The sequence below is a fragment of the Gallinula chloropus genome, assembly GCF_964237585.1.
Source record: "Gallinula chloropus genome assembly, chromosome: 2".
Classification (NCBI taxonomy): Eukaryota; Metazoa; Chordata; class Aves; order Gruiformes; family Rallidae; genus Gallinula; species Gallinula chloropus.
Window position 1 is genome coordinate 34,053,422 of NC_140086.1, and position 7,906 is coordinate 34,061,327.

Sequence of the window (7,906 nt, forward strand, 5' to 3'; positions counted from 1 at the left end):
GCCTGACCTTGAATATGTCCAGGGATGGGGCCTCCACTATCTCTCTGAGCAGCCTGTTCCAGTGACCTACCACCCTTATATTAAAGAACTTCTTCCTAATATCCAACCTAAATCTACACTTTTCTAGTTTAAAACCATTACGCCTCATCCTTTCAGGTATTGGAAGGCTGATATAAGGTCCCCCTGAAGCCTTCTCTTCTTCAGGTTGAAAACCCCCACCCATCTCAGCCTATCTTCATAGAGGTGCTCCAGCCCTTTGATTATTTTTTGTGGCCCTCCTCTGGAAGCGCCTGTCCATCCTGAACAGAGGTTGTAGCGAGGTGGGTGTCAGTCTCTTCTTCCAAGTAACAAGCAACAGGACAAGAGGAAATGGCTTCAAGTTGTGCCAGGGGAAGTTTGGATTGGAAACATTTTAGGATTTTTTTAGGAAATTTTTTTTTCATCAAAGGGGTTGTCAAGCACTGGAACAGGATACCCAGGTAAGCAGTTGAGTCACCATTCCTGGAAGTATTTAAAAGCTGTGTAGGTGTGGTGCTTGGGGACATGGTTTAGTGGTGGACTTGGCGGTGCTAGATTAATATTGGACTTAATGACCTTAAAGTTCTTTTTCAACCAAAATGACTCAATGATTCTGTATGTTCTGCTCCCTTTTCTGACTGTAGGAGATGTATCTTCTGTCATATCTTACAATCTATCCTAATTTCTATGTTCATACAGAACTTTGCACAGTGGTCTGCCTGTGCACCCTTTTAGGGGTAAATATATAGTACTATAGAGATTTATGGGACCTTGTGTGCATATTAGGACTTTAAAGTTCTAAAAAACTATTAAGTATAGTCAGACAGGTTGTCTAGAAGGGCAACTCTATAGATAAGATGTACAAATACAGGACAAAACCTGGTAATGCCTGTGACATATAAAGCTTGCTCAGTCTTTTGGTTCTCAGAGATGCTGCTGCAATTCAAGCAGCAGACAGCAAGAGAAACTATGAAAGAGAGGCTTTTACTACTGCAACGATATTTCACCAAACAAAGTAATTCATTTTGATGGCTTCCTTAGGTCAACACTGGCATGCCAGATTTTTTTGCTGTGAAAAGAAAATCTCCTGGGCTGTTTTTTTTGTTTTGCTTTGGTTTTTTTTTAATGAAAGGATTAAATTTTATTCACCAGTCACTGTGATGACAACTATTTCACTTGCTGTAGTTGTCCTGAAAATACAAATTTAAGTGAATAGTTAGGAAGATGTGTTAGTCATAGGCAAAAATACTCTGTGAGGATTATTTATGGTGCTATTTCCATGTTCCTGACTTCAGTTTCCTATTGGAAATGGTGATGCTTGCTATGTTCCAGTCACAATGTTTATATTATCTACACAAATAACAGGATACACTTCATATAACGCTACTAAATTTATCCTCAGAAGCAATACTGGCTAATAGTGTTTTAGAAGGAGAAAAGTAATAAATACTATTACAATAGCAATTTAAAATAATGTGCTAGAAAATAATGCCTCTTGTGCCACCTTCAAAATGATTAATGAATATACCATATGAAAATTTGAACTATAAAAATGCATTTTGGGTAAATATTTTGCTGTATCAACCTTTGAAGAATCTTTTCTTAACAGAAGTACCAAAACAGCTCTTGTGCCTGATCAGGAGCTAAGTTCTTCCTTCAAAGATCAGGAGCACCATGCCCCATCTCCAACGAAGTCTGAGGTAATACCTGAGTTATGAGAGAATTCTTGTTGCTACTTTTCAGAGGCCTTATCTCATAATGCCTCCAGGTATCTTATAGTTTTACTCTATATAAACTGATTCTCACTGATGCCTTCCAATAGCAAGGGACATTGAAGCTAGGAAGCTAAGGTGCAGATGCTGTGCTGTGAAGTTTCCACTCTTTTTTTTTTTCTTTTTTTTGTTAAATAACAAGTTTATTCACAGCTTCCATACTGGTAGATGACATTCCATTGTTCATTGCATAAAGATCTTTGATAGCTAATAAACATTTTGAATGATAGATTAAGCGTTCTGCTTAATAACCTAATAATAATATGTCTCCCTGCAAAAATCAGAAAAAGTGTCTACATTTTTGCTTCTGATGTCAGATGGTAATAATTCAATGACAGGTATAGTTTGGTCTAACTGGAACTAACAACTATTAGGAGCAGAGAGCCTATTTATCTTTATTGCTTCAACTTGAGACATACAAACTTGATATATGATTCTGTCATGAGAAGCTCAGTGTCACCTACTGGTGCCACCAAATATTTCAGTTAAGGAAATGGTCCTGTTCTGCCTTCTGATTCATAGTGTGTTTCTTTTGGTTATGGATCACTAATCCAACAAGGTCTGATAAAAGGAGAAAGTTTATTGTAATGATCTGGGAATCCACTTTTGCTGACATTTCTCTCAAAAGTGGAAGCTTTTTGTGTGATCATCCACATATTTTCTTAGAATTTACTGTACTCAAATGAGTTACTTTCTGCAATGTTCTTTGTCCACTTCTTTGTCTGGTTCTTTCCTACTGCAAAGGCATCACATCATTCTGGTTATGCATCTCCCCTTTGCACCTATTTAAAACCAAGCTCATCTTTCTGAACACCAGCGGTTAGGACTGTACACAGAGTTCAAGAACTCTTATGCTTTGCATACTGACATTCACATTATCCCATTCCATTGAAAATAGTCTGGAAATATCATTACTACATATGACCTTTTCAGATGCACTTTATTTATGGTTCAAAGTAATTTTTACAGTTTTTATACTAATCCTCAACTTAATAAATTCCCTTAGAATGCTTTATATCAAGTTCAGAGAGCTTAGACTGTCTGCATCATCCTTTCACAGAAAGTGAAATTTCATCAGAGCCACTGACTTGCCTTGGTACGTCCTACTTTTCATAAATTAGTGTTGCATTTCACATTTACTGACCTTTCTCTAATTAGATGAATTAAAAATCCTTTTTTTCAGAATTTTTTTTATGTTTCTTCATTCTGTATTACAGAAACAAATTATCTGGTCCCCACATTTTCAGTGTGTTTCAGTGAGACCTTTTTGTTTTGATGCCACTGAGGATGAAGTAATTAGACGTGGCTTAGTTAGAGTGGTTAGTACTTTGCAGTTGATGTACTTTGCCCTTAACATGAGAAGGAAGTCTGGGTAATCAATATTTATTGGAACCAAGGCTACTTTATTACATAACTGCACCAGGAAACAAAGAGGGTCTGGTAGTAAGAGAAATTCTAGTTAAGTTCCACACACCAGATTTTTGCAAGGATAAGAGAGACACTTAGAAGCACATCAAGAAAGGCCTCTCCACGGTAATGAAAGAAAACTGGGCAAGCAGAGAGGTATTCCAACAAACTTTTAGGGGAAACAAAATCCATTTGGATTTTTTATATTAAAATCTCAATCCAGAAACTCACTGTGCACACATACCTGTTGGGAATACTGAATTACAAGTACCTCAAAGTGATTTTTTTCCATTATGCTGTGTACCAGGGTCAGATATGATATAGCCACTTTGAACTGCTTTTAAAATAGATGTATCTGATACAGGTGATATTTTTATTTCTTGAGATTTTTGTTTCTCTCAAGTTGATGAATGGGTTTGTTCGGAATAACAAATGAACAACCACTCACTTGAAACAGTAAAAGCCACTTCGCAAACACCGTCTGCATGCAACCATGGAATGGGACTGAATAAACCTCTCTGCAAGGTTTTCATTTGCCTACTCTAATTACAAGCATCTGGGAGTGGTTGCAGGTTTGACATGAAGAAAGGATACCTGCTTAATAGTCCCCAAGGCTATTGAGTTTTGATTATGGCTTTTCAAGGCATCAGACATCATGAGATAGGAATAACAGAAACATAACTGAGATAATGTAAGACGAGTTCAGGGCCCCCTGGCATCTGAAAGCATTCCCAGTATGACTGAGAAAAAGCTGGGACTTGAGGTCTAGCTCTGGGCTTCAGAGAAAGGTGCTCACTGGAAAGAGCTCTGGGACAATGGAAGGAGAGACTAGGAATTAAGCCATCAAAGTAGGGCTGCAGAAAAACAGAATTGTGAGTTTCTTCTTGATAAATAAGACCTGAACAAAAAACATCAGTGACTCAGCTGCGAGTACCTTGCTCTAAAAAACCACAGCCTTAAGACATTTACATTACTGTATTATTAAGAATGGAAAATCAGAATGAAAAACTTGGTAGAATTTTATGTCCTAAGCAAACAGTTTATTTTTTATATGTTCAGTTGACCTGTCTGAACTTTTTTATGAGAGTTGTATGTTTCTTATCAAAGATAGTGGTATCAGGTGATACTTCTCAACCTGTTTCCTCCAGTGTAACTACTGGTGCAATCCCTTAGATTCCAGAGCCCCCTAAGAAATAAAGTTTCACAAGGGTAAAGTGCTGGATTCTGCACCTGGGAAGGGGCAACCCTAGTTACACATACAGATGGGGCATCAGGCATTGGAGGCCAGCCATGCTGAGAGGGATTTGGGGTCCAGGTCGACAGCAAGTTAAACATGAGCCAGCAGTGTGCCCAGGCAGCCAGGTGGGCCAAACACATCCTGGGGTGCATCAAGCACGTCATTTCCAGTCAGTCCAGTGAGGTGATTAATCCCACTCTGCACTGTGATGGTGCAGCCTCACCTCAAGTACTGTGTACAGTTTTGGCACCACAATACAAGAGGGTGAAGGGTCTGGAGGGGAAGTCTTATGACTTATGGCTGAAGTCCCTTGGTTTGTTCAGCCTGGAGAAATGGAGGATGAGGGGAGACCTCATCATGGTCTATGGCTTCCTGAAGAGGAAGAGTGAAGTGGCAGGTGCCACTCTCCTCTCTTTGGTGACCAGTGATAGAACCCAAGGGCACAGTATGAAGCTATGACAGAGGAGGTTTCCGGTGGATATTAGGAAGAAGTTCTTTACTGAGGGGGTGGTCGGGTACTGGAACAGGCTCCCCAGGGAAGTGGTCACAGCACTGAGCTTGACTGAGTTCAAGAAGCGTCTCAGTCACATGCTCTGACCTGACTGGCACTGTGTGGAGCCAGGAGTTGGACTTGATGATCTTTATGGGTCCTCCCAACTCAGGATATTCTATGATTCTATGATTCTACATCTAATATTTGTAGATAGAATATATCTTGATCACCCTGGTTTTCATGGGGATTTGCTTCAGTTAGTAGCTCCATTATCCCTATTTAAAATACCCACAATCTTTTTATAACACTGACTTACAAAAATACTTCCTCCTCTCTCCAGCATAAGATCCTTGTGTCGGATGCTAAAAGGATAATAGGGTGGAAAATATACCATAGAAATAAGTAATCTCTTTCTAGATGCAGAAAAGTATGGGAAGGATCAGAGATGAGACTTGGCTTTTAATTCAAATATTCCCTGGTGCTACAGGCAAATTAATTGCATTCACAGAACTCTACCTGCACCCTTGGTCAGTCTATCTCCTGATTTACCATTGCTTGCAATGTTTTATCATGTCTTAAAGAGAATTCCATAGTAACAAAAGAGTATACTTAATTACTACTGGAATTATAATAACATAACAATCATACTGATTTTTAATCTTCAGTCTTGATCTGAAAAATGTTTGACTCTTTCTGCATTACCTTTACATGTCTGGTCCAACTCCCATACCATAATTTCTTTCTGTTAACATTCTCTCTTGCATGTTCATTGTAACAAAAAAAATACAGCATCTTCTTGACTTGCCCAGATATCAGTGGTATTTCACTCCTTTTGTTCAATCTTAAGAAAAAAGGTATACTTAATAGCTATTGTCCTTTAACCAATCACAGTGTGATAACTTTTGACAGTGCTTTTTAAAACACTATGTCAGGTGCTCTCTGAATATTAAAAAATTGCCTGTTTTGTCAATAATGTTTTCCTTGCTTATTGCAAAAATAGATTTTCAATTTCATAATAATACATTCACTTTATCTTCTCTGCTAAGTATTTTGACTTTAATAATTCCACTAAGGCATTTGACTCCTTGATCCTATGAAATGTTTTAAAAATTTTTCTCCTCAGCTAAACAGTCTGCATGTTTTTCTCTACCTTCAGGTTCTTTCTCAACTAATGACACTATATGAGCTAGACTGACATCCTTCAGGATCTCTCCTGAGACAAAACCAGCCTGAAAATTTGCGTATTTTAAATTCTCACTTCATGTATAATTCCTCATTGTTGATTTTGAATCCTCAAACATTAAACTGGTGAAAATATACGTCACTTGAGATAGATATGGTGCATTAATGCATGACTTTAACTCACCATTTAGAATTGGTAAGTTCTAAAATCATTCTGAATAAATTTTTCTTTCTTTTTATTTCTTCATTATTACACCATCTTTCCTGGCAACCTCTCACTAATTCAGAGTCTAAATTGAAGAGCAAGCTGTGCCCATTTTTTGACTTAGGTCTTTTTCACAAGCAGTCTTCTACATCATCCCTTAAAAAGATTTTGTGAACATGCACATTCAATTTAAAATGACACAGCTGTGATTTCAGGGATATGCATCGGATGTAGCACAGAGGTGGAGGTTTTCTTTTTTAAAAACTTTTATTTTTACTTCAGTGTGCAGGAATATGAGACCAAATTGATGCCAGGGCAGGAAAATGAAGAGATAGGAGAGCAAACCCCCAAGGACCAAAGCCACAGTATTCATTAACCTGTGCTCAGCCTGTTGAGCACCTGAGTCTTTACTATTCTTTAGTATTACGTTGTGTGGGATAGATAAAGCAATTCATATGGAACCTCACTGTGTTCACCAACATCCTAAATATGTCTTCTACAAACTGCCTCAAAATCAAGATGAATTTCCTACAAGGTAAGTCAATCTGTTCTTGAAAACATGCTTTTTCAGTTTTAGTGTTCTTGGCTGTTTGACCACATGACCAGTGACATAATTAAAATTCCTATAGTTTTAGCAGATTTAGCACAGTACTGCTCATCAGCACATTTTTATGCCATTCATTTGATGTAATTCATTAAAAGATAGCAGGATTTTGAAAAAGGGAGGAAAAAATCTTTTGTGTGTGTTGAGAATTGCATGGCCATGGCAGAGCAGTGTTGACTACCCATGGCTTCCTAAACTGATTCTTTTAATGCACTACCCATACCAGGAAAAGTTGTCATTTTCTGGCAGAGGTTTCCTTTAAAAATAATCTTTATTAAAATAAAGAAGTTGTCTCTACTGTTATGAAGGGTATTAAGTTCTTTCTGTGAATTACCTTGCCGAAGGAATGTGGAGCCTTCTTCCCTAATAGGCCCCATCCTCATGATTTAAGTGCCTGTATCTAGACACAACCTGTCTGTGCTTCTATATTCATCAACATGGAGTTTTCTAAGGATATCGTGAAGTAATGAAGATCTGAATTTTCAATGAACTTGGGAAAAGTTATGTTGGATAACAGAGAAATCTGGCTACATCCTTAAATAAAACACAATATGCACCGCAAATTTAAGCGTTTGTTAGAATGATCTTCATTTCTTCAGACAGTAGGGGATGCCAGTATTCCTAACACTTAAAAACTTCGTAGAAGTCCTGCCTGACTCATTGTTTTCAATACAATTAAGTTAGGTATCAGTTTTCCCATACTCTTCAAAGACATTATTTAATGCCAAGTCTTGCATCTTATTAGCCAAATGAATTTAGTCCAAAACAACACCCCTGAATTACTAACTCTGTAGTTTAAAAGTTGCATTCAGCTAATGTGATCTGATACAATCTCAGAGCTGAGCATTAAATCTTATGAGGGAGTAGTCCCTTGTATCTGCAGAGGATTTTTTGAATATAGTGGAATGTTAACCAGTTTTATGCCCTGGTATTGCTGGTGTGCAACAGCCCTTCCTAGATACTCAGGATTCTGCAGGTATTTTATTCT